At 39.3% G+C, this 26629-nt stretch overlaps 1 protein-coding gene and 1 pseudogene across 3 annotated transcripts in view; one reads left to right on the top strand and one right to left on the bottom strand.

The window, feature by feature from the left end:
- SUGCT (succinyl-CoA:glutarate-CoA transferase) overlaps nucleotides 1-26629 on the bottom strand; it is an 825030-nt gene that overhangs the window by 592653 nt on the left and 205748 nt on the right. The window lies entirely within an intron of this gene.
- LOC127492704 (U2 spliceosomal RNA) lies at nucleotides 24713-24885 on the top strand (annotated as a pseudogene).

Here is a 26629-nt window from a genome sequence, read left to right as displayed (position 1 = left end):
TGATGCCAGCATCCCATATGGGCACTGAATGGAATCCCAGCTACTCCACTTCTAATCCAGTTCCCTACTAATGGCTGGGGAAAAAACAGCAGAAGATGACTCAAGTAGTTGGGCCACTGCCAACCACATGGGAGATCCAAAGTTCCTGGATCGTGGCTTTGGACTGGTGCAGCACATACCATTGAGGCCATCTAGGGAAGTGAATCATCTGATAAGATAGAAGATCTCGGGCCGGCGCCGCGGCTCACTAGGCTAATCCTCCGCCTAGCGGCGCCGGCACACCGGGTTCTAGTCCCGGTCGGGGCGCCGGATTCTGTCCCGGTTGCCCCTCTTCCAGGCCAGCCCTCTGCTGTGGCCAGGGAGTGCAGTGGAGGATGGCCCAGGTGCTTGGGCCCTGCACCCCATGGGAGACCAGGAAAAGCACTTGGCTCCTGGCTCCTGCCATCGGATCAGCGCGGTGCGCCGGCCGCATCGCGCTGGCCGCGGCGGCCATTGGAGGGTGAACCAACGGCAAAGGAAGACATTTCTCTCTGTCTCTCTCTCTCACTGTCCACTCTGCCTGTCAAAAAAAATAAAAAAAAAAAAATAAAAAAATAAAAAAAAATAAAAAAAAAAAAAAAAAAGATAGAAGATCTCTTTTTCTCTGTCTCTCCTTCAAATTCTAAATCTCAATAAATATTTTTTTAAAAAATTCATGGAAAAATAGAATTAAAGTTAATTTACTTTGGTGGAAATAATTTAAATTCACACATTTTTTATAATATGTATTTCCCACAAACTTTTTTTGAAAAATTCATTTTTATTTATTTGAAAGGTAGAGTGTTAGAGAATGAGAAACAGAAAGAGATCTTCCATCCACCAGTTTATTTCCCAAATGCCTGAAATAATCAAGGTTGGACCAATATGAAGCCAGGAGCCAGGAACTCCACCTGGGTCTCCCATATGAGTATCAGGGACTCAACTACTTGAGCCATCACCTACTGACTCCCATTAGCAGGAAACAGAGAAGCAGAGCAACCAGGACAAATAATTCCTTTGCAAACATTAAATGATACGTAAAGTGCCTAAAAGAAAAAGGTGCTTAAGAGTATCTAAGACACAGCTTTTAAATCATTAAAATCAGATTAATGGGGCCGGCGCCGCGGATCACTAGGCTAATCCTTTGCCTGCGGTGCCAGTACCCCGGTTCTAGTCCTGCTTGGGGCTCCAGGTTCTGTCCCAGTTGCTCCTCTTCCAGGCCAGCTCTCTGCTGTGGCCCAGGAAGGCAGTGGAGGATGGCCCAAGTGCTTGGGCCCTGCACCCTCATGGAAGACCAGGAGGAAGCACCTGGCTCCTGGCTTCAGATCAGCACAGTACACCAGATGTAGCAGCCATTTGGGGGAGTGAACCAATGGAAAGAAGACCTTTCTCTCTGTCTCTCTTTCTCACTAACTCTGCCTGTCAAAAAAAAAAATCAGATTAATGGAACACTAATATGGAATGAAAGAATGAAAAACGAAAGGAGAGGATACTTTTGAAGAATAGCTCCCCTTCCATGACTAAGCATTCTGTCTTCCACTTGTTTCTGTTTCTGGCAGAGTAAGGAGACTGACTGGGAGATACTCGTAGATGCAGACTGAAAACAGAAGCTGCTCCCTCTGCCCAGTGAATATGGGAATGTAAAAAAGGAGTTCACCCAAACGAACAAAAACAATTTCCATCAAAATTGACTTTTGTTACTGTAACCATATCTCTTGAGTCTTTGAACTTGTAATTAAAATGGTTATGGCCCTACAAGAGGTACAATAAATTTATATCATCCTTTAAAAAAATAATCAATGAGTCAACATACCTTAAGAACTAAGGATCTGGGAGAGGTTCCAAGATGGCAGAGTAAGAACCGAGTTTATTGCTCTAGCCCTGAAGATAGTTTTAAAAAAGTGGAGATAGTGTAGTCTCAGGGAAGAAATGGCAGAGGAAACTCTACCAAAATTAGAGGGACAGAGTGGACCTATGTAGAGGGCATGGGCGCCCACAGTTTGGGACAATAGCCAAGAGCACTGGAAAGTGAGGTGAGACCAGAACTCAGTAGTCCAAGCCACTGGCAAAAAAAAGGACAGTTATATCTGAAACAGCCTCATACTGGTATAAAACAGATGGATAGACCAATGGAACAGAATGGACACACCAGAAATCAATCCAAGTATCTACAACCAATTTATATTTGATCAAGGAACTAAAAGCTAGTGCTGGAGCACGGACAGTCTATTCAACAATGGTGCTGGGAAAACTGGATTTCCTCATGCAAAAGTATGAATCAAGACCCCTACCTTACACCTTGAACAAATGTCCACTCAACATGGATTAAAGATCTAAAATCTATGACCTGACACCATCAAACTATTAGAGAACATCAGAGAAACCATGCAAGATACTGGAACAGGCAAAAACTTCTTGGAAAATACCCCAGAGGCACAGGCAGTCAAAGTCAGAATTAACAATTGGGATTACATCAAGCTGAGAAGTTTCTGTACTGCAAAAGAAACTGTCAGGAAAGTGAAGAAGCAACCAACAGAATGGGAGAAATTATTTGCAAACTATGCAATTGATAAAGGATTAATAACCACAATCTACAAAGAGATCAAGAAACTCCACAACAAAACAAACCACCCACTTAAGACATGGGCCAAGGATTTAAATACATTTTTCAAAAGAGGAAATCCAAATGGACAACAGACACATGAAAAAATGTTCAGGATCACTAGTCATCAGGGAAATGCAAATCAAAACCACAATGAGATTTCACCTCACTACAGTTAAAATGGCTTTCAAATAGAAATCAACAACCAACAAATGCTGGTGAGGATGTGTGAAAAAAGGCACACTAATACACTGTTGTTGGGAATGCAAACTGGTAAAGCACCTATGGAAGACAATTTGGAGATACCTCAGAAATCTGAACCCTACCATACAACCCAGTCATCCCATTCCTCAGAACTTATCCAAGGAAAATTAAATTGGCAAATAAAAGAGCTATCTGCTCCTCAATGTGTTTTGCAACTCAGTTCAACCTAAATGCCCATTGACTGAAGACGGGATAAAGAAATTACGAGATATGTACTCTATGGAATACTACACAGCAGTAAAAAAAAGTGAAATCCGGTCATATGCAACAAAATGGAGGAATCTGGGAAACATCACACTAAGTGAAATAAGCCAGTCCCAAAAGGGACAAATATCATAAGTTCTCCCTGATCTGTGACAACTCACTGAGCGCCTAAAAGGATACCCGTGGAAGTGAAACTGACACTATGAGAAGCAATGACTTGATCAGCTCTTGTCCTGGCTGTCGAGGAACAGCTTAGTATTTTATTCTTTTTCATATTTACTTTTTCTACTTTATACCAATGGTTGAACTCTTTACTTAACACAGAGTTACTTAGGTGTTTAAATCCCATTGAAAATTGATCCCTGTTAAAAATAAGAGTTGGAATAAGAGAGGGAGGAGATGTACAGTTTGGCACACGTTCCCTCGGATTTACCCCAAGGGTAAAGATAAAAACTTGCCTTGGGACTCCAAATCCCATTAAGTTGGCAGGTACCAAATGCCATCTTACTAGTTAAAGTGATCAGTTTAAGTTCATAAATGATCATAAAGATAGGATTAAGTGGCAAAGGGATCTCATGAATAATAGCAATTATCTGCTAAAATAATAGAATTAAATAGGAGAGAACGATCCAGCATGGGAAGCAGGCCACACGGCAGACTCATAGAATGACAAATGCCTTAAACAGCATTCTGGCCTCACAATCAGCTCTTAAGGCATTCAGATCTGGCTAAAAAAAAAAAACCGTGAGAGCATTTTAGGCATGGAAAGCCAAGACACTGTGGGAAAAAAAGGACCTACATGTAAGAGCTCTGTGAATGACATCCCAGTGGAAAGAAGGGGCCATCAAGGAAGGAGTTACCTTTCTCTAAAGGGAGAAGAGAACTTTCATTTTGATTATGGCCCTGTCTAAATAATGGCGGAGTTTGTGGAATCAAGAGGCATCTATAAGGTCGGCACCATGGCTCAATAGGCTAATCCTCAGCCTGCGGCGCCGGCACACTGGGTTCTAGTCCCAGTCGGGGTGCTGGATTCTGTCCCGGTTGCTCCTCTTCCACTCCAGCTCTCTGCTATGGCCCGGGAGTTCAGTGAAGGATGGCCCAAGTGCTTGGGCCCTGCACCCGCAAGGGAGACCAGGAGAAACACCTGGCTCCTGGCTACGGATCAGCGCAGTGCGCCGGCCACAGCGCACCAGCCGCAGCGGCCACTGGGGGTTGAACCAACAGAAAAAGGAAGACCTTTCTGTCCCTCTCTCTCTCACTGTCCACTCTGCCTGTCAAAAAATAAAATTAAAAAAAGAAAATCTTTTGTCAAAAAAAAAAAAAGAGGCATCTATAGCTTTGGCAGCCATGACAAGAGCCTCAGGTGATTACTGACGTCATAAATAAGAGTGTCAATTGTTAAATCAACAAGAGGAGTCACTGTGCACTTGCACCCCATGTAGGACCTCTGTCCTTAATGAGTTGTACTATGAGAATTAACAGTAAGACTAGTCTTCAAACAGTACTTCAGGGGCTATCACTGTGGTATAGTTGATAAAACCACCACCTGCAGTGCAAACATCCCATATGGGCGACAGTTTGAGTCCTAGCTGTTCTACTTTTGATCCAGCTCTCTGCAATGGCCTGGGAAAGCAGAAGAAGGTGGCTCAAGTCCTTGGGCTCCTGCACCTGCGTGGGAGACCCAGAAGTTCCCGGGTCCTGGCTTCGGATAGGATGCAGCTCTGGCCATTGTGACCAACTGGAGAGTAAACCAGCAGATGGAAGACCTCTCCCTCTCTCTCTCTCTCTTCTGCCTCTCCTTCTCTGTGTGTGTGTAACTCTGACTTTCAAATAAATAAATAAATGTTTTTAAAAAAAGTGCTTTATATTTTTTGGTTCTGTGTGGATGCAAACTGCTGAAATCTTTACTTAGTACAGAGTTGATCTTCTGTATTTAAGATAATTAAAAATGAATCTTACTGAAGAATGGGATGGGAGAGGGAGTAAGAGGTGAGATGGTTCAGGGGTGGGAGGGTGGGTATGTGGGGGAAGAACCACTATAATCCAAAAGTTGCACCTGTGAATTTTATATTTATTAAATAAAAGCTTACTATAAAAAAAAAGAACTAAGTATCTCATCCCTAGGGTTATTCCTGAAAAAAATTCCATAATAAAGACCCTCCCAACAAGAAAAACCCAGAATCAGATGGTTTCACTGTTGAATTCTAGCAGATATTTAAAGGAAAGCTAATTCTAAACTTCTCAAGCTATTCAAAACATTGAAATAAAGGGAATCCTCCCAAACTCCTTCTGTGAAACCAACATTACCCTAATTCCTTAACCAGAAAAAGAAACAACAGAGAAAGAGAACTGTAGACCAATATCCCTTATAAAATAAATGCAAAATCCTCAACAAAATATTACCTAATCAAATCCAACAACACAACAGAAATATCATTCACCTTAACCAAGTGAGATTTATCCCTGGTATGCAGGGATGCTTCAACATTTACAAATCGACCAATGTGATACATCATATTAACAAACTGAAAAACACAAAATCATATGATTATTTCAATTGATGCACAGAAATAATTTGGTAAAATACAATATCCTTTCATGATAAAATACCTTAAGCAAACTGGGTATAGAAGGAACATTTCTCAATACAACAAGGCAATTTATGACAAACCCATATCCAGCATCTTACTGAATAGGGAAAAGTTGGAAGCATTCCCACTAAGATCCAGAAAGAGACAAGGATACCCACTTTCACCACTGCTATTCAATACAATCCTGGGAGTTTTAGCCAAAGCCATTAGGCAAGAAAAAGAAATAAAAGGGAAAGAAATTGGAAAGGAGGAAGTCAAATGGTAGCTTTGGGATCCGCAAGGAGGGAAGGCCTACACTTCCGGGAATGGAGAGGCCTACTTCTGGGGAAGAAAGTCCTTGTCAAGGTCCCTGTGGGTGCCTAAAGGTCAACCAATGAGGATCAGACCCGCCTCAACCTTTAACCCCCATGCCCTGAATCTATAAAAGGAGTTCTCCCAATCTCTGATGTGTGACTTCCCCAGCCCCCACTCTGTTGCTCTGTTGGGACCGGGAAACCTCGCCCGGGAGTGGAACCCCAATAAAAGTCTGTGAATTAATTGATTTGTCTGCCTGGGAAGATCTGTTACATGCTGGACACCTTACCTCAAACTATCCCTATTCATAAGACGTGATTCTATGTATACAGGGGATTCACAAGATTCCACTAGGACACTATTGGAACTCACAAAAGTTTGGTGAAGTGGCAGGATATACAATCAACACACAAATATCAACAGCCTTTGCATACACAATGACAGGGCTGAGAAAGAACTTCTAAGGTCAATCCCATTCATAATAGCTACAAAAAGAATCAAATACCTTGAAATAAATTTAACTGAAGCAGTCAAAGATCATTACCATGAAAAATTACAAAACATTAAAGAAATAGGAGAAGGCTCAAAAATTGGAAAAATCATTCACATTTGTGGATTGGAAGAGTTAATATCATAAAATATCTATATTACTGAAAGATTCAATGTGATCTCAATCAAATACCAAGAACATTCTTCTCAGATCTAGAAAAAAAAGAAGTGAAAACTCATATAGAAACAAAAGAGACCATGAATAGTTAAAGCAACAACAAAACAAAGCTGGAGGCATCACAATATCAGATTTCAATACATAATACAGGGAAGTTAAAATCAAAATAGCCTGATATTAGAAACTCCAGGAACCAATCCATGCATATACAACCAACTAATCTTTGACAAAGGTTCTAAAATCAATCCTTGAAGAAAGGACAGTCCATTCAGCTGCTGAGAAAACTGGATCTCCAATGGCGGAAGTATGAAACAAGACCCCCACGTTACACCTTACACAAAAATCAACTCAAAATGGATCAAAGACCTAAATCTATGACTGGATACCATCAAATTTCTAGAGAACATTGGGGAAACTCTGCAAGACATTGGCATGGAAAAGACCCCAGGAAAACAGGCAATCAAATCTGAAACAGACAAATGGGATTAATCAAGCTAAGAAGCTTCTATAATGCAAAAGATACACTCAGCAAAGTGAAGAGGCAACCAACAGAATGGGAGAAAATACTTGCAAACTGATAAGCTTGAAAATACTTGAAACTGATAAAGGATTAATATCAGAATCCATAAATAGCTCATGAAACTCAACAACAACAAAGTAAACAATCCCATTAAGAAAAGGGCAATGGACTTGAACAGCCATTTTTCAAGAGAGGAAATTCAAAATGAAAAAAATGCTTTGTATTACTAGACATCAGGGAAATGCAAATCAAAATCACAATGAGGTTTCACTTCACCCCAGTTAGAATGGCTTTCATACAGAAATCAACAAACAATAAATGCTGGTGAGGATGTGGGGGGAAAGGTACCCTAATCTACTGTTGGTGGCAATGTAAAATGGTTCAGCCATTGTGGAAGAAAAGTGGAGATACCTCAGAAAACTAAAAACAGACCTACTATATGGCCTAGCCATCCCACTGCTGAGAATCTACACAAAGAAAAAGAAATCGGCATATCAAAAGTTATCTGTACCTCCATGTTCACTGCAGTTCAAATCACAATAGGTAAAATATGGAATCAACCCAGTAGTCCATCAAGTAATGAAATGATAAAGAAATTATGGTACATAAACACTATGGAATATTATTCATAAGTAAAAATTCTGCTTTTGCAATGAAATGGATATAATTGGAAATACTTAGTGAAATAATCAATTCCCAAAAAGACAGATGCCATTTGCTTTCCCTGATCTGTAGTAACTAACAAAATACTTAAAATGTAACCTATTGCAGTGAAATCGAAATTTTGAGATTCAATGATCATTTACAGCCCTCATTTCCACTGTTGAGGAACAGTATTTTCTTCTTCATATTATTTGTTGAAGTCTTTACTTAGTGTAGGGCTAATCTTATGAGTATAAAGTAAACCGAAAATAGATCTTTGTAAAAATAAAGAGTGGGAATAGGAGAGGGAGGAGGAAGAAGGGATGGAGTGTAGACAGGAGGGAGGGTTAAGGTGAGTGTTCCTAAATCTGTATATATGAAATACATAAAATTTGTATACCTTAAATAAAATTTTACAGAAAAAAATTTTCAGAAGCAAGCTAAAGTTATATACTACTATCTATAAGAAATTAAGAGAAACTAACAAAATATCTCTCCTTTTTTTGGATGTTAAAGAAATCACAAATTTGCAACCACAAGGAATGTATTTGTCCAGCATTTGGTAGGATAATTAGACCTAATAGTAAGTGAAGGAAAGCAGTAGAAATGAACACTATGTATACAACTGATCGCAATTTTGAATGAAGCCTACCTACAGATAGAAACTGGAAGCAAATATATGAAATGAAAATGATGATGCTGATATCCTTGGATCACAGTTCATTATTTCCTCTTAAACTGTTTTTTCAATGTAACATTATGCTAAAAGCATTAGATTAATGCATTTTATGTGGAAATAGGAGAAAAAAATACAAAAAGATCTAAACATTCAGTATATTTCAGTAGCCAGATATATCCATCAATTGCAAAGGGCTTTTCAAACATAAATTAATTAAATGCAGGGCCTAAAATTTGTAGTACATGTTTAACGGCCTCAGTCTTCAGAATTCCAGACAACTAATAAAGAGACAAACACCTGACAAATGACGTTACAAAGGTGAATCAGTCAGCTCCTCAACTCTCTTATCCCATTACTGAACTTGCCAGAAAAGAGGAAGGGCATCAGAAAATGTAATCCAAAAGCAAACCTTAAAGAAAAAAAAAAAAACTCAAACCCATAAAATCATGTCAAAAACACAAACACACAATCCTGGCTCTCCTTTGAAACTGTGTTTCATAATCTTGATTTTCTAGAACACATCGTTCTCCTCAACCTATACTATTTTTCACACACACACACACACACACACACACATATACACATCTCAAGTAAAGAATTATATTTCCTGTTTACTTAAAAGGATGATGAAGAATTCCCTGCAAACATGATTTTTAAATTAGAGAATAGAAAATCAGAAGATTCTCTTATTCCTATACCTCAGGAAATAAAAGGGAAGTTTTTAAATAATCTTTTAATATATCAGCACAATACTGAATGTTATCTCTGACTGACTAGTGATGATAAGACACTAAACAGACAATGATCCAAAAATTAAAAGCCAAAAGTGTTTAACCACTGAAAATGTCTTTTAATGAATTTCTGGTACATGGCTGAGATTTCTTTGTAATTTTTTATAACAATATGTAATATTTTGGCAAGATCCCAAGCCTGCTCAGTTTGTAGCAGTAGAGAAAACAAAATATAATAAGTTTGTTCTCTATGCTTTTTTTTTTGACAGGCAGAGTTAGAGAGAGAGAGAGAGAGTGAAAGGTCTTCCTTCCATTGGTTCACCCCCAAAATGGCCGCTATGGCTGGCGTGCTGCGCCGATCCTGATCCGAAGCTAGGAGCCAGTTGCTTCCTCCTGGTCTCCCATGCGGGTGCAGGGCCCAAGCACTTGGGCCATCCTCCACTGCCTTCCTGGGCCACAGCAGAGAGCTGGACTGGAAGAGGAGCAACCAGGACAGAACCGGCGCCCCAACCCGGAGTGCCGACGGGGCAAGCGGAGGATTAGCCTAGTGAGCCTCGGCACCAGCCCGTCTCTGTTTTTTATTACTTTCAGGAACTTGACTTGCACAGGAAAGCAAGGTTTGCCTTAACCTGACTCCAGAGCTGCATGCCAGAGGGTTAGTAATCCATTTCTTTTATGTAGTCAACCTGTCCAACTCTCCCCTCATCTGACATCACTAGTTACTACGTTTGTGCTCAGCAGATGTAGGAGGAATAAAAATAATAAGTCAAACAAAGCATTTTTAAAAAATCAATCCTGGCTCATCTTTTAGTGTATTTAACTTCTGTATTCAATGAAAGTAACCAATCAACTTCTCAGCAGATATGGGAGAGCGGGGTGGACCTCCTTTCAAGTAACTAAGAAAAAGAGAAAGAGCAATTTTGATAAGTCACCAATTAGAACCAATCAAAACAGAATGCTCTTTTCTGGTATTTTTTAAAGCCGCCCCCTGCAGTGCCAGCATCTGAGTAGGGCAACAGTTTGAGTCCAGGCTGCTCTACTTCTGATCCAGCTCTCTGCTATAGCCTGGAAAAGCAGTATAAGATGGCCCAAGTCCTTGGGCCCCTGTACCCATGTGGGAGACCCAGAGGAAGCTCCTGGCTCCTGGCTCCTGGCTTCGGATCAGCACCGCTCTGCCACTGCGGCCAACTTGGGGGTGAACCAGCGGATGGAAGACCTCTTTCTCTCTCTCTCTCTCTCTCTCTCTCGCTCTCTCTCTCTCTCTCTGCCTCTCCTTCTTTCTCTGTGTAGCTCTGACTTTCAAATAAATAAATAAAAGCTTTTAAAAAATGATTATAATAGAGAAAACAATTAGCATAAAAGAAACGTTCACGGTCTTGGTCTTCAGTGTTAGGACTATCTAACTCTGTAACATTTTTACCATGTGATTCTGGACAAGTCATATAACTTCTCTGAGCAACAGCTTCTCCATCTGTAAAATAATAATATCCTCAAGGTCTTCAAACAGTTCATGAAAAATGCATATTCTGAGAAAAGTAGGCATTGATTTCAAATTTTTTGCACCAACATAAACTTGTCTTCTAATTCCACTTACTATGAACTTTTTAGCAGTCCCCTTGTATGTACTTTAGTAACAAGCTTAGTGTGCATTTACTGAGCACCAGTGGTGTATGTGCTAAACACTCCATTCTAATTAACTCATCGTAACAGTGCAAAACATATACAGAGGTGCTTCAAAAAGTTCAAGAGAAAATGGAATTAAAACACAAGTTGATTTTGGTGTGAGAAAATTTTTGAAATCCATGCATAGTTTGTTTAAAACATGTATTATCCACGAACTTTTTTAAGATCCCCTCATGGCACTCATATTTTCCCAGTAATGCAAATTATAACAACTGATTTAAAAATCCTTTTTCTTATTTAAAAAATATATATTAGAAATCTTTATGAAACAGTGAAAAGCAAAATAGAAATGAAGATTATACTGAGACAACCACAGTTAACACTTCTCCCCTGCGAACCTACCCACTCCAAAAAAAACCACCTTTCTCTCTCTCTCTCTCCTTCCCTCTCCCTCTTCTTTTGTCATCACATCTATCCATAGCATAATGGGAAGAACCACTGAAAAGGATGATCTATAGATATTTCTTCTGATAGCCTGGGCTACATATAAAGTAACCAACTTCATATATGGGGGGAGGGGGATTCAGCCATATCACTGGAGGGGGACAGGGGCTATACTCCTGGTCCTCGGTAGCAGAGATAGTAGAACACATGTGTAGGGAAGAACACTGTCGCTGAGAGTCCCACAAATCTCCCCTTGAGAACTCATTCTCCCTCTGGAATTTCTCTCTGGCTAACCCTCACCACCATCTCCCTGCATGTAGTACTGTTACCGACTTTATTTTTTTCCATATTGATGTACATTTTAAAGTTAGCACTGAAATGCAAGAAGAATGTGTATGAATTTACCTAAAATAAGAACATAAGATAAGCAAAGATAACAACACGGTCAAAAGAAGAGGCCTGACATGGACGCCATTTTCAGGAAAGCCAGGAATATGGCCTATAGTATGGTAACATTGGTGCTCGGCTGCATGCAGAGGAGCTGGGGAGAAAAGAAGCCTAAAGGGAGGCAGACTTGGATAGCAAGTGAGCTCATCTACCATGCCAAGGCTTTTAAGTCACATAGCACAAGAGCATGAACTTTGGTGTCAAAATACCCTGATTCTAACACTAGATACTCTATTCACTTGACTGTAGAGAAATTATTTAAGCTTCAATTTCCCTATTTGTAAAATAGTAGTCAAGGTACCTGTGTGTAGGAATTAACTGAGTCAGTGTACAACAGACACATACATGCAGACAGACAGCTAGGTAGATAGAGACAGAGATTTTTTTGAGGCAGCTATAAAATACCAGGAAACAAGAATTTAAACACTGCCACTAGTTGAGATACAAGCTCAGGTTTCTCAGAGCTCCTGGCCAAACCACTTTCTTCAACTCATCAATACATAAACTTATTTTATGTGTGTTTCTGTTTAAAGACATCTTATTTAATAAATACCGTTGATTCATTAACTTGAACTCACAGCCAGCAACATGTAACTCCTGCTGAATAAGTTTAACTAACACACGTGTTTTCTCCCTAAGCCACATCAAGGCTTCCTTCAGCTTAGCAACACTAGACAGCACACTCAGGGTCCACTTTAAACACTGAAATCACCAACGCACAAAAATGTGAAAAACATGGTACTAAATGGACCACAAAAAGGACATTAATTTACAGCATGAAAGCTGAAACAGGAAGACATATTCCCACAGTCGGGAATATGCGTGTGAAGAGATCTGAATTGATCCGCACCCTGCATAGTGTTGCAGGAGACCATGAAAGTACCATGAGTGCTGATTTGTAGTGTGGGTGGTGGTACAACCAAATTTTAACAAGTAGGCAAACTCACAATACAGACTACAAATAAGATAATTGACTGAATATAAAAACACAAATAAATGTTCAACAAATATTTGTCTTGGTCATCAGAGGATACCACTGAATTCTTCTGAGCTGGATCACGACCCTTAGTCTTTTCAGTATAGAAATAAAACTGCAGAGGCATTGAAGCAAGGAAGGCATGGAAAAAGAGAGGCAGCTGAGGAGAAGAGAGATGAAAGAGAAAGAGCAGACCTTTGGGAAGCAGAAGCAATACCAGATAAGGACAGGATAAGAAGAAGAAAAGAATTCAGAGATGATAATAAAATTTCTAATGTAGACAACTTAACCAAAATAAAGAATTCAGAAAAAGGTACCAAAGGACAGGAAACTTGTTCTTTCTTCACACTGAATTCTCTCAGGATTTTTCCAAACCTATTCTTATTTTTTTTCCTTTCTGCGTACTTCCTCCAGCTGTTCTTTATTTATTAAGCGGAGGGGAAAAGGAGGCAAATGTGATGAGACAGTGTTCTATTCATTGTGAGTTACCAGTGAGAATCTACACTGGAAGTAGATCAAAGCCCCATTCCCACTGGTGGCCACATCAGATATTTATATATCACCTTAAACCCAGATCAAATGTACCCAGGATGCCTCACCTTCCCTTACTCCAAATGTAGCTGCAATGCCATGTGATGAACAAACACAAACATGATATCTCCTTGAACTTAATCTGTCCCTTGTCCAGTAGCATACTCTCATTCCACACTAGGACTACAATTTAGCTATGATTACCCAAGTGACATGAATGAAACACTGTTGATGGCACATGATTCTTTCCTCCTTTTCCTGATGTCCTCTCATACCCAACACAAATACTCATACAACCTGTAGGAATCTGTGTTCTATATTGCAACTGAATAAACTGAATAAGCTTTCCTTATGTTCCTAATCCACAGCTTCTTGATTCCATGTTGGCCTCCATCCAACAAGACTAGTGTCATTTTCTGCCCTTGCCAACTAGAATCTGATATTCAAACTAACCCAGAATGGATTCAACTTGTCTATGCCTCTTTAACAGTGTAATTACTGATGCCTGTCTTGCTTTATTTTTTTGAAATCAGAATTGATGCAGAGTTATTTTCTAGCATGCCCTTACCTCAACTCAACCTCTTCCTCCCTTGCAGTGACTGTACATTCTAAGGGTGGCCAAACATGAATGTATATAGAATTGTTTAACAGTTATACAAGAAGAAGCTACAATCATGGACGTGAGAAGTCAGGGATGGAATAGGATACTTGAAATGTGAAAAGAGAAGAAATGATAGAATAATTGTGTAGACATGACTGGGAGTCAATTTCTTCAGGAAGACTTCAATTCAAAAGTCATCTTATTCCCATAAAAGCCAGACAAAGTTATAATACTCTACTCTTTCTCCATCATCCACAGCACCTCCAAAACAAAGAGGGAAGATAGTTACAACATGTCTTTCACTGAGTCTGTTGAAGGATTGGTCCTCAAATGCCACTCTGTAGTCCATTACTGATCTCAATGCATGTGAACCACCTGAAGAGCTCATTAAAAATGCAGGCACTCCAGACCACTCATTCTAGTTCAGGCTAAAGCACAGGAATTTGCATGTTGGAAACATCTCCAGGGGTCAGCATTGTGACACAGTGGGTTAAGCCACCACCTGCAATGTTGACATTCCACATGAGCACTGGTTTGAATTCCACCTACTCAACTTCTGATCCAGATCCCTGCTAATGTACTTGGAAAAGCAGAAGATGATGTCCTGAGTGCTTGGGCCCCTGACATCCATGTGGGAGACCCAGATGAAGCTCCTGGATCCTGGCTCCTGCCTGGCCTAGCTCAGGCTGTTAAGGCCATTTAGGGAGTAAACCAGTGAATCAGGGGATAGAAGATCTTTCTCTCTCTCTCTTTCTCTCTGTACCTGAAATCTTTCTGAGGCTCCTTCTTGCCCCTAGAATTGTGTTTGCATTTTATAACATAGTTTACAAAGCCTGTAAGAACCTATTCAGTTGTTTTCACTGGCTCCTGTCAACCTAGTCGAAACTTTTCACTACTGCTTCAGCTGCTTTCAACAGAGATTTAACATCTAGGAAATCTCAAGTCTCCCAAAAGCAGATTAGGTGCCCCTTCAATACATGCCAATACAATGGTGCACTTATTCTGGTTTTGCATCAATCACAACCTCTCCTAACCACAAGTGAGTTCCTCAGGAGCAGAGACAATGTCTTTTTCTTTACTATCTACCTAGTGCTTGGCACACTATAAGTGTTCAGTATTTGGTGAAATAAAGTATGAATGAATAAATGAATAGCCTTTATAATACTTCTCATGGATCTCAAAAAAAAAAAAAAACTGCATTAACCCCCTTCAAGCAAAGATAGAATACAAGAAAAATGGTAGTTACAAATCTTGCACACACATGCACAGCAGACCCATGGGCTATCCTGTGGATGTTAAAAGGCTATGTAGTTCATCCACCCAACATTTGTAAGTAGTTACTGTTAACTCTATCTATAATGAGCTTGTGTTATGCAGTGACAACAGTCACGTAGTCATCTTAAATTGAGAAACAGTAAAGTAAAAAATCTGTCATTTAATGGAAATAATAGCTACCATTACCATTCCACAAGCACTGTGCTAAGCAGTTGACACATGTTATCTCATCTAATCTCTACAATCAAGCTGTGAAGTAGACCATATTACCACTTTTCAGAGGAATAAACCTAGACTGGAAAGGGTAAGCACCTTGCCTACAGGAACAGTCAGGATGTGGGAAAAGCAGTAGAAGATGGCCCAAGTCCTTGGGTCTCTGCACCTGAGTAGCAACCCTGGAAGAAGCTCCTGGCTCCTGGCTTTGGATTGGCACAGCTCCGGCCGTTGCAGCCAATTGGAGAGTGAACCAGCAGATGGAAGACCTCTCTCACTCTCTCTGCCTCTCCTTCTCTCTCTGTGTAACTCTGACTTTCAAATAAATAAATCTTAAAAAAAAAAAAAGCACCGTTTGGGACACTCACATCCCAAATCAGGGTGCTTGATTCAAGTCCCAGATCCACCACTTTCAGTCCAGCTTTCTGCTAATGGGCACACAGGAGATCACAGGAAATGGACGAAGAACTTGGGTCCCTGCCACCTATTTGTGGACATGGATCAAGTTCTGGGTGCCTGGCTTTAGCATGACCCAGCCATAGCCACTGCAGGCATTTGGGAAGTAAACCAACCAATGAAAGATATCTCTCTTTCTGTCTCTATCTTTCAAACAAAAATCCAAATAAATAAGTAAAAATTCATGATAAAATGCTATGTTATCCAGTTATTAGCATTTTAATTAGTTACTCAGCCTAAATAATCACCAGACACTAAACAATCCATGCTTCTCAGTAATAGCCTCTCCTTATTTTTAAACTAAGATTAAACAATTTGTTTTTATCCCATCAACTTTAGGTTTTCATATATAGATAAAAATAGCAAATCTCCATTCATGTCATTTATCTAAAGGATTTCAAAGGCTTATAACATGCCAGAAATTGTCTATCATTTACTTATTCCAAAAATACTTCCTGGGGGCAACATGTTAAACCACCACTTGTGATGTCAGCATCCCATAAGAGCACTGGTTCTTGTCCCAGCTGCACCACTTCCAATGCAACTCTCAGCTAATGTGCCTGGGAAAGCAGAGGAACATGACCTGAGTGCTTAGGCTCCTGCTACCCATGTGAGATAGAGATAGAGTTCCAGGCTCCTAACTTCTGGCTGGATCAACTCCAGCCTTTGAAGCCATTTGGGAAGTAAACCGGCAGATATAAGATATCTCGCTCTCACTCTCGCTTCTCTCTCTCTCTCTCTCTCTTCCCTCTCTCTGAAACTCTGCCTTTCAATAAATAAAATAAATCTTAGAAAAGGGAACAGAGAAATTTTGATTACCCTGATTTCTTCAGTACCTATTGTGTATATATAATGGAAGGTCACACTATAGTCCACAAATATGTACAACTATTGTTAATAAATTTTTAAAATATTTCCTGAGAATCTGCTAGAGTACTACAAAAAGTCTGCAAAACAGAATTTAAAAAATAAGTTTACTTTGGTGCCAAAACTTTTGAAATACATGCATAATTTTCAATAATATGTACCTTTCAGGAAGTTTTTGAGAATGCCTCATATTCAAGGGTTTCAAAATTTTTCCACCAAAAAAAAGGATTCATCTTTTAGTTTCACTTTCCATGACCTTTTTGAAGTATCCTCATACGTGCTTGGGATTTCATGGCAATAAATGTAGCCCAGATTTTCTATCACTACATGCAAAGTCTTTTTATTTAAGTTTTATTCACTTGAAAGGCAGAGATACAGAGACTGAGGGAGAGACTGAGGGAGAGAGGTCTTCCATCCATCAGGGCACTCCCCAGGTCTGCCAAGAGGGTACAAGGGAAGAAGTATGTTGGCCTTCCTCCACTGCTTTCCTAGGAACATTAGAAGGGAGCAGCTGTATTGGAAGTGGGGCATCCAGGACTCGGATCAGTGTTCATACAGGATGCTGGCGCTGCAGGCAACAACTTACCCCACTATACTACAACATCAGCCTTCAATGCAAAGTCTTAAATCAGCATACAGATGTATTTTTTACTTTCACTGATATTCTACTTATCATAAACTATTGATTCTCAGCAGCAGGAGTCAGCAAAAAACATACAAGCAAAGAATGATCTTTACATTTTCAAATGAGAAAAAAATCTAAAGTATCTCATGATGCATGAAAATGATATGAAATTCAAACTTCAGTGTCCCTAAATAAAGTTTTATTCAAACACAGCCATGTTCATCTGTTTACATCAGTGGCTGCTTCAGCAATACATCAACAAAAGTACATAGCCATGACAACCTCACACTCATTGCTTTACACACCTACAGGTACCTCAAAAATCAAAGCAATACAGTTAGAACTCAAAGGCATTTCCAATGTCATGCAAATTGCTATATCACATTTTTTATTATTACTAGTCTATATATGTCAAGTTAAAATAAAAAAGAGGAGGGGCTGGCACTGTGGCATACTAGGCTAAGCCTCCACCTGCAGCACCAGCATCCCATATGGGAACCAGTTTGTGTTCCAGCTGCTCCTCTTCCAATTCAGCTCTCTGTTTATGGCCTGGGAAAGCAGTGGAAGATAGCCCAAGTGCTTAGGCCCCTGCATCTGTGTGGGAGACCCAGAAGAAGCTCCTGGCTTCAAATGGGCCCAGCTCTGGCCATTGTGGCCACCATGGGTGTTAACCAGCAGATTGAAGACCTTTCTCTCTGTCTCTTCCTCTCTCTCTAACTCTACCTCTCAAATAAATAAGTAAAACATTTGTAAATTAAAAAAAATAAAATAAGAGAGAGAGAGGAAAAACTAGCCTTCAAATTGTCATGCTTTTAGCGTACACTGGAAGAAGGATTCCTTTGTTATTAAAATAGATGACAGGGGCCAGCACTATGGCATAGAGGGCAAAGCCATCGGCTGCAGGGTCAGCATTCCATATAGGCACCAATTCAGGTCCGGCTGCTCCACTTCCTATCAAGCTCTCTGCTGTGGCCTGGGAAAGCAGTGGAAGATGGCCCATGTCCTTGGGCCCAAGCACCCACGTGGGAGACTCAGAAGATGTTCCTGGCTTTGACCATCTGAGGAGTGAAACAGCAGATGGAAGATTTCTCTCGCGCGTGCGGCCTCTCAAATAAAATAAATAAATCTTTAAAAAAAATAGATGACAAACAATTTTGTTTATTATGCAATGACACTAGAGTTTTACTAAAAAGAGATAAAAAAGGCAGAATAGAACTCATCACAATATTCCTAACCCACATGAAAGCAATGATCAAAAAAATTATAAAATTTAGTATTTAATTCTAATATGTGATCACAGCACAATTTCCTTACAAGAATTTTAAAAATGAAAAACAAGACTGCAACCAAAGTGACTTTCTGAGTGGCTCATTTTGTAGCTAAGCAAGAGTTGAGCTAATTAAATCAAGGCTGATTGCAGCAGCTGAAGAAATGAGGCCCAACAAAATGACCTTATTTAGGACTATTAATCTTTTGGTAAGAAGAGTTATTTGAAGAGCTGAGGACATTAGGAGTGATATCAACAGTCAAGTTAAAAGTAAGGAAAATTACTTCATTTGTTTTTCCTTGGCATTTGATAACTTGACAGATTTTATAGATACTGCTCAGTTCTTTATACAAGTCAGTAAAAATTTGGAAGTGATTGAAGAATTAGACTCTACAAGTAAATAGACTACCTGGGACAACCACAAATAAAAATATTTTAAAAATTTTTGAGAAAATGTTAATTCATTACAATTTGAATAGAACATACTAACATACATTCTTAGTATGGTAAAAAATGTGTGTGGAGCAAAAAAAGACTTATCTCCACACATTTACAGAGCTTGTAAAAGGGTAAGCTATTTAAGGTCTAAAGCTGTTCAGTGTACTATTTATTCATAAAGCAGTACTTTTCATAAAATATTCAAATTTATCATACTAAAGGGTTGATACTAATGGATTGACAATGATGATCTTCATTTGTTTCGATAGGCTTAACCACTGTTAGTATCAAGAAATTTTCTCAGAAATAGAAGTTTAATATCCTGATTCATACTACCACAAAGCACTTTAATTCCTGAGCAGTCATAAGGTGTAACTCTGATCTTTGATGTCAGGATCAAGAATGAAATTTTTCTGAATAAAAACCACTTTTAATCACTAATATTGAACACTGAAGCAATCAGCTTTTCATGTCAACTTAGTATCTTCCCATCTGAAATTAAAAGACAAAATAGCACCTACATGCAAAACTTTTATGACAGTAAGTCATTTCTATGACAACTAATGTTTAAATCAGAAGTAATGTAAATTCATTTTATATACTTCCTGTTCTATCAAAAGATAAACAAGTGAGATTTCCATTCCCACATGAATTTGAAGCAGATACATTTTCTAATTTTAAAAGACAGCAGTGTTTTTCAGACACTCATTCAAGTGCAAAGGGAATCTTCATATTTCAAAATCAATCCATTTAACTGTGCAATTGAGGAGATTCCATCTAAATTTCAATTGGAAATGATTAATCTGAAATGTAATTATATATAAAAGGAAAATATCAAGAGAAAAATGCAATAAATTCTACAAATGTTTTCCAGATGATAAATATGCTCAATTAAAATCATATGCTTGTGGATTTATATCACTATGTGGCAGTACCTTTCTGGATGAGAAGATATTCTCAAAGATGAAATACATAATTTCTTATTAACAGAACAGCATCAAGAGAAAGACACTCACAGTTAATCCTGATGAAGTAAAGAATAATCCTCTCCAAAAAAAGAAAAACAGAATTCCATCCTTCCCATTAGAAAACTCTACATTAGGGTGGGTCTGAGGTACAGTGGTAAAGTCACAGGTTGGGCTGCCTGCACCAAAATGAAGAGTCCCGTTAAAGAATTAGCTACTCTGCTTCTGATCCAACTTCCTGCGAATGCACTCCCTGGGAGGCAATAGATGATGCATCAAGTACTTGGGTCACTGCCACCCATACGGAAAACCCAGATGGAGTTACAGTCTCTAGCTTTGGTCTGGTCAGCACTAGCTGAGCATTTCTCTTTCAAATAAAAATGAAAACAAATAAATTTTTGGAGACAGTATTGTGGCATAATGGGTCAAGCCATCGCTGCCAACACCTGGGATCCTATATGGGTGTCAGTTTGAGTTCCAACTGCTCCACTTCTCATCCAGCTCCCTGTTAATGTGCCTGAGACAGCAGCAGCACATGTTCCAAATGCTTGGACCCTTGCTCTCACATGAGAGAACTGAATGAAGCTCCTGGCTCCTGGCTTCAGCCTGACCCAGCCCTGACCATTGTCACCCTCTGGGTAGTGAACCAGTGGACAAAAGATCTGTGTGTGTGTGTGTGTGTGTTTGTGTCTCCATCTGCAACTCTGCCTTTCAAATAAATCTATCTTTTTTAAGTGAAAATACATTTTAAAAAGAAAAAATCTGCAATACAAAAGTTGTATTAAATAATTATACTTTAAACTTAACTAAATTTTGTGAAAATCGCCTTCTTATTTTATAAGTAATTGTATAACATCCTCTATATTGACTCTTAGTTAAAAAAAATCCACATTATTTACTATACAGCCCTTTACCAAAAAAGTTTGCCAACTCCTGTTCAAAATGGTTGGGGGTACAATATATTATAAGGAACAAGAGCTATTTACATTTAAATTAAACAACATAATAAAAAAGTCACAAATTATTACTGATATAATAAAAAGTGTAAATATAATCTTGTCTGGGGTCAGCTTTGTGGCACAATCGGTTAAGCCTCAGCTTGTGATGCTAGAATCCCAAATTGAAGCACCACTTGGAGTCCAAGGTACTCTGCTTCCAATCCAATTCCTTGGATTGGAAGTCCTTTCTCTCTCTCTCTCTCTCTCTCTCTCTCACTGTCTAACTCTGCCTGTCAAAAAAAAAAACTGTGCCTGGTAAAGCAGTAGATGATGGTGCAGGTGCCTGAAACACTGTCACTCACATGAGACACCTGGATGGAGTTCCAGGCTCCTGGTTTCACCCTGGAATAGTCCCACCTCTTGCAGCCATTTGGAGAGTGAACCAGTGGAAGGAGATCAATCAATCACTCTGCCTTTCAAATAAATAAATCTTTCAATAAACAAATATAATATTTTCTTAAAAATGAACAGTATACAACACACTTCCTAGGACTCTTATAAAAAATCTGAACTGTTTATGACATTAAGAATAACAAAGAGAAAACCTACAAAGGGAGTGGACATCACATCAGGGCTCACAGTCTCTACAAAGTCCCACCCAAGGCTTTATAATCCAGAGATTTCAACTGACGACTACTAATAACACAGAGGAGGTAAGCAGATCCACTAATCTAGAGATGGGAGTCCTTTGCTATTTATCTCTCTCCTGGCAAATATCCTGGGATTTTAAGAAACTCTAGGGAGATCCAAGATGGTGGAGTAGGGAGGAGCTTACTGATCTAGTTCAGTAAAAGACTGTTTTAAAAAAAGTGGAGAGACCACAGTCTCAGGGAACGGTTATGGAGAAAATGGCAGAGGAAACTCTACAGAAATTAGAGGGACACGGTGGACCTACGTGGAGGGCGTGCATGCCCACAAATCAGGACTCTAGCAGAGGAGAGCCTACGCTCTAGCACTGGAAAGTGAGGTGAGACCAGACCACAGCAGCCCAAACCACTGGAGAAAAAGCTGCAAGAAGAACTTAGAGGGAACCCATCTTGGAGCCCCACGGGGGATAATGTAACAGCCAAATTGGAGGAGGAAAAACAAAAGAGGGACAAGTATCCCTTTAAATCCCAGTTTCTTTTAAGTAGCCAGGTGCCCTGTAATTAGGTGCATATATGTTTATAATAGTTATATGTTCCTGTTTAATTGATCTTTTAATCATCATATAGTGCCCACTTTTGGGTCTCTTTTATCAGTTTTTGTTTTAAAGTCTATTTTTTCTGATATTAGCTGGGCTATACATCTCTTTTTTGGTTTCTGTTGACATGAATATCTCTTTCCATCCTTTCACTTTAAGTCTGTGTGCATCTTTGTTGGTGAGATGTGTTTCTTGTAGACTGTAATTAGATGGGTTTTGTTTTTTAATTCATTCAACCAATCTATGTCTTTTAACTGGAGAGTTGAGGCCATTTACATTCAAGGTGTCTGTTGATAAGTAGTGACTTTTGTCCTCCTTTTTTCCCAAAAATATTCCTGTTATTTACTTTTAATTTCCTGTGAACTTTTACTGCTTCCTATGCTCCTCATTATCGACTTTGTGCTTTAGCACAGTTATGTCCTCCCCCTTGGAACTGTCATTTCTCCCTTATTTCCTAATTATTTTATTTTGTCCTCCAACCTCCATTCTTCTCAGTCTTCACAGCCTTGCTCAGTATTCCTGACACTGCCCTATGAACTACAATACCCAGTTTCCTTGCCATTAGGCTTCCACTGGGTTCTGCCAATAGGAAGAGAAAGACACAAGGAATTTCTCCACAGTACCCTCTAGGTTGAGGCGTAGTATCTCTGGAAGTAACCAGGTCCCAGAACTACAGCTTCAAACAGGCAGCCTTTCCTCTACATTTTCAATTCTCACTGGGATTCAAAAACTTGATTTCCTTCTTGTTTCTTTGGCCCCATGGTAAAGTGATAGTTTCCTGCTTCTCTTGCCTCTCCATTCCTCTGCAACTTGTGCCCACTACTGAATGTAGTTCCTCTTCTTGAATTAACAAAGTTGAATTCCATTTTATGCAGCCTTCTCCCCATCCCCAACTGATTGATCCACTTTCCAAATTCTTACTCAGCCTTCTACACTCAACTTGAATGGATGCATCAATATGAAATACTACTTGATAACATGTTTTCTTTAAGCTAAGAACTCCCACCTTATATACTGTGGAAAGAAGAGAGGGAAGAGGGAAGGGAAAAAGTAATAAATATCCCCATGTATCATTTGTTGAGATACAGCCAAAAATGAGCTGGAAAATGGATGAAAATGACAAATCTATTCATAGTGCTACCTTCCAGTTTTGTTTTCCCCAGTGCAGCACTTTTTCTTTAAAATTCTTTCTCAAACTCCTTAAAAACAAATATCCTAAAGATGAAAGCCAAAAACAGTGATAGTCATCAAAAGAGCTGTAACAGGAACCTGAGAACAGCCCAATGTCTTCGGTTTTCTTATAAGTAATTGACTGAAGTGGGGAGAGAGGAGGGAGATGTGATAGAAAAATGGTTCAGACATATTTAGGTCAAATGCTGATGAAAGTCCTGATAGTTGTTATATTCCTATAATTAAGAGAGTATAATATAAAAACTAATAGAAAACCTCAAATTTTACATAATTTATGGTTTAAAAAAATTCAACTCCATGAAAAAATTGCAAAATGAACCCTGAAATGACTAAATTATGATGCAAATAAACTGATTTTAGTTTTGCTTAAAAATTAAAATTAACAGGCCGGCGCCACGGCTCACTAGGCTAATCCTCCGCCTAGCGGCACCGGCACACCGGGTTCTAGTCCCGGTCGGGACGCTGGATTCTGTCCCGGTTGCCCCTCTTCCAGGCCAGCCCTCTGCTGTGGCCAGGGAGTGCAGTGGAGGATGGCCCAGGTGCTTGGGCCCTGCACCCCATGGGAGACCAGGAAAAGCACCTGGCTCCTGGCTCCTGCCATCGGATCAGCGCGGTGCGCCAGCCGCGGCAGCCATTGGAGGGTGAACCAACAGCAAAAGGAAGACCTTTCTCTCTGTCTCTCTGTCTCACACTGTCCACTCTGCCTGTCAAAAAAAAAAAAATTAAAATTAACATTACTAAATGATAAATTCTCTTCACTATCAGAAATATTTATTGTAAAAATAATTATTTGGGTTGGGCATTTATTCTGGTAATTAAGATGCCCACATCCCACACAGGAGTACCTGGGTTTGATTCTTGGCTCCAGTTCCTGACTCCATCTTCTAGCTAATAGACTCTGGAAGGCAGCAGTGATCTCTTAAATAATTGTGTTTCTGCTACTCATGTGAAAGACCTAGATTTATTGCATTTCTCACTCCTGGCTTAGCCCCAGCCAAAACTCAGCCAGTGTGGGCATTGGGGAAATCAACTTGCAGATGGGAGCTCTCTCTATTTTTGTCTGCCTCTCAAATAAATAAATATTTAAATATATATAGAAGCTGGTGCTGTGGCATAGCAGGTTAAGCCTCCACCTGTGGCACTGACATCAGTTCAAGTCCTGGATATTCCACTTTCAATCCAGCTCCCTACTAATGGCTTTGGAAAGCCCTGGAAGAGGACCCAAGTGCTGGGGCCCCTATACACACACAGGAGACCTGGAAGAATCTCCTGGCTCCAGATCAGCCCAGCTCCTGCCATTGTAGCCATTTGGGGAGTGAACCAGGAGATGGAAGACCTCTCTTTGTCTCTCACTCCTTCTACCTGTAACTCTGCCTCTCAAATAAATAAATAAATAAATAATAACTTCTCGGCCTTTTGACTAAGATTACGTGTAATATCTATTCTTATCATTTTAATAAATAATAAAAATGTTTTACAAAAAATAAATATATGAACCCAATTTTAAAAATTGATTTGGCTTTTTATTTGACCGACTTTTGGTTTTGTCTTTGTACCCTTAAGTCAAATTCAAATTCAGTATGCGCACAAATTATCTGAAGATCTTGCTTAAAAATGCAGATGCTGATTAGGTCCAAGATATGACCTGAGATTCTGCCCTAATATGGAGCTTCTAGGTGAAACTAGGTTGCTAATCTATTAGCATACTTTGAGCAGTTTAGTCCTTATTTTAATGAACGACCTGTTCTAGTTTCATTTTGAAAGTAGTTCTCAAACTTTAGTTTTTATCAGTCACCTGGAAGCAGCAAAACATGAATTGATGCTGGATCCTACACCTTGATGGCAGTGATAGTGGACATGGTATAAAACTATATAAACTAAATACACACACAAACACACAAATGCACATACACCCATGCACAAGTGCATGCACAACTGATTAAACTAAATCTGTATTTTATTCAGTTTTACATGAATCAAAAATTATCTCAAAACGTAAGGTTTTTTTAAAAAAAAAAGGCACACAAATTTAGATGTGGCCTAATAACTTACATTTCTGGTCAATTCTCAGATGACACAACAAGTCTGGGACCATACTTAGAGAATCACACAGCTACATATTAAAATCTATTAATACCCAGCCCTGTTATCAAACAATTAAATAGTAAGTTTTGAAAGTGAAACTTGAGGCTGGCACCATGGCTCAATAGGCTAATCCTCTGCCTTGCACAGCGCACCGGCCGCGGCGGCCATTGGAGGGTGAACCAACTGCAAAAGGAAGACCTTTCTCTCTGTCTCTCTCTCTCTCTGTCCACTCTGCCTGTCAAAAATTTTAAAAAAAGAAAAGAAAGTGAAACTTGAGCATTAACATTTATTTAAAAAGCTTCTAAGGTGATTCTAATGTGCTGCTAGATTTCAGAACCGATCTAAAATTTTTAAATCTCTCTCTCTTCTACAGTAACCCACCTTAAATCACTTATAAAATATACATAAACTATACAAGATATAGGTACCGGCAAAGACTTCTTGGAAAAGACCACAGAAGCACAGGCAGTCAAAACCAAAATTAACATTTGGGATTGCATCAAATTGAGAATTTCTGTACTTCAAAGGAAACAGTCAGGAAAGTGATGAGGCAACCAACAGAATGGGAAAATATATTTGCAAACTATGCAACTGATAAAGGGTTGATAACCAGAATCTACAAAGAAATCAAGAAACTCCACAACATCAAAACAAACAACCCACTTAAGAGATGGGCCAAGGATCTCATAAACATTTTTCAAAAGAGGAAATCCAAATGGCCAACAGACACATGAAAAAATGTTCAAGATCACTAGCAATCAGGGAAATGCAAATCAAAACCACAATGAGGTTTCACCTCACCCCAGTTAGAATGGCTCACATTCAGAAATCTACCAACAACAGATGCTGGAGAGGATGTGGGGGAAAAGGGACACTAACCCACTGTTGGTGGGAATGCAAACTGGTTAAGCCACTATGGAAGTCAGTCTGAAGATTCCTCAGAAACCTGAAGATAACCCTATCATTCAACGCAGCCATCCCACTCCTTGGAATTTACCCAAAGGAAATTAAATTGGCAAACAAAAAAGCGGTCTGCACATTAATGTTTATTGCAGCTCAATTCACAATAGCTAAGACCTGGAACCAACCCAAATGCCCATCAACAGTAGACTGGATAAAGAAATTATGGGACATGTACTCTATAGAATACTATACAGCGGTCAAAAACAATGAAACCCAGTCATTTGCAACAATATGGAGGAATTTGGAAAGCATCATGCTGAGTGAATTAA

This window comes from Oryctolagus cuniculus, chromosome 16 (assembly GCF_964237555.1).
Source record: "Oryctolagus cuniculus chromosome 16, mOryCun1.1, whole genome shotgun sequence".
NCBI classification, from domain to species: Eukaryota; Metazoa; Chordata; class Mammalia; order Lagomorpha; family Leporidae; genus Oryctolagus; species Oryctolagus cuniculus.
The sequence above is the reverse complement of the archived record's forward strand: the minus strand, read 5'-3'. Positions and strand labels throughout refer to the sequence as shown.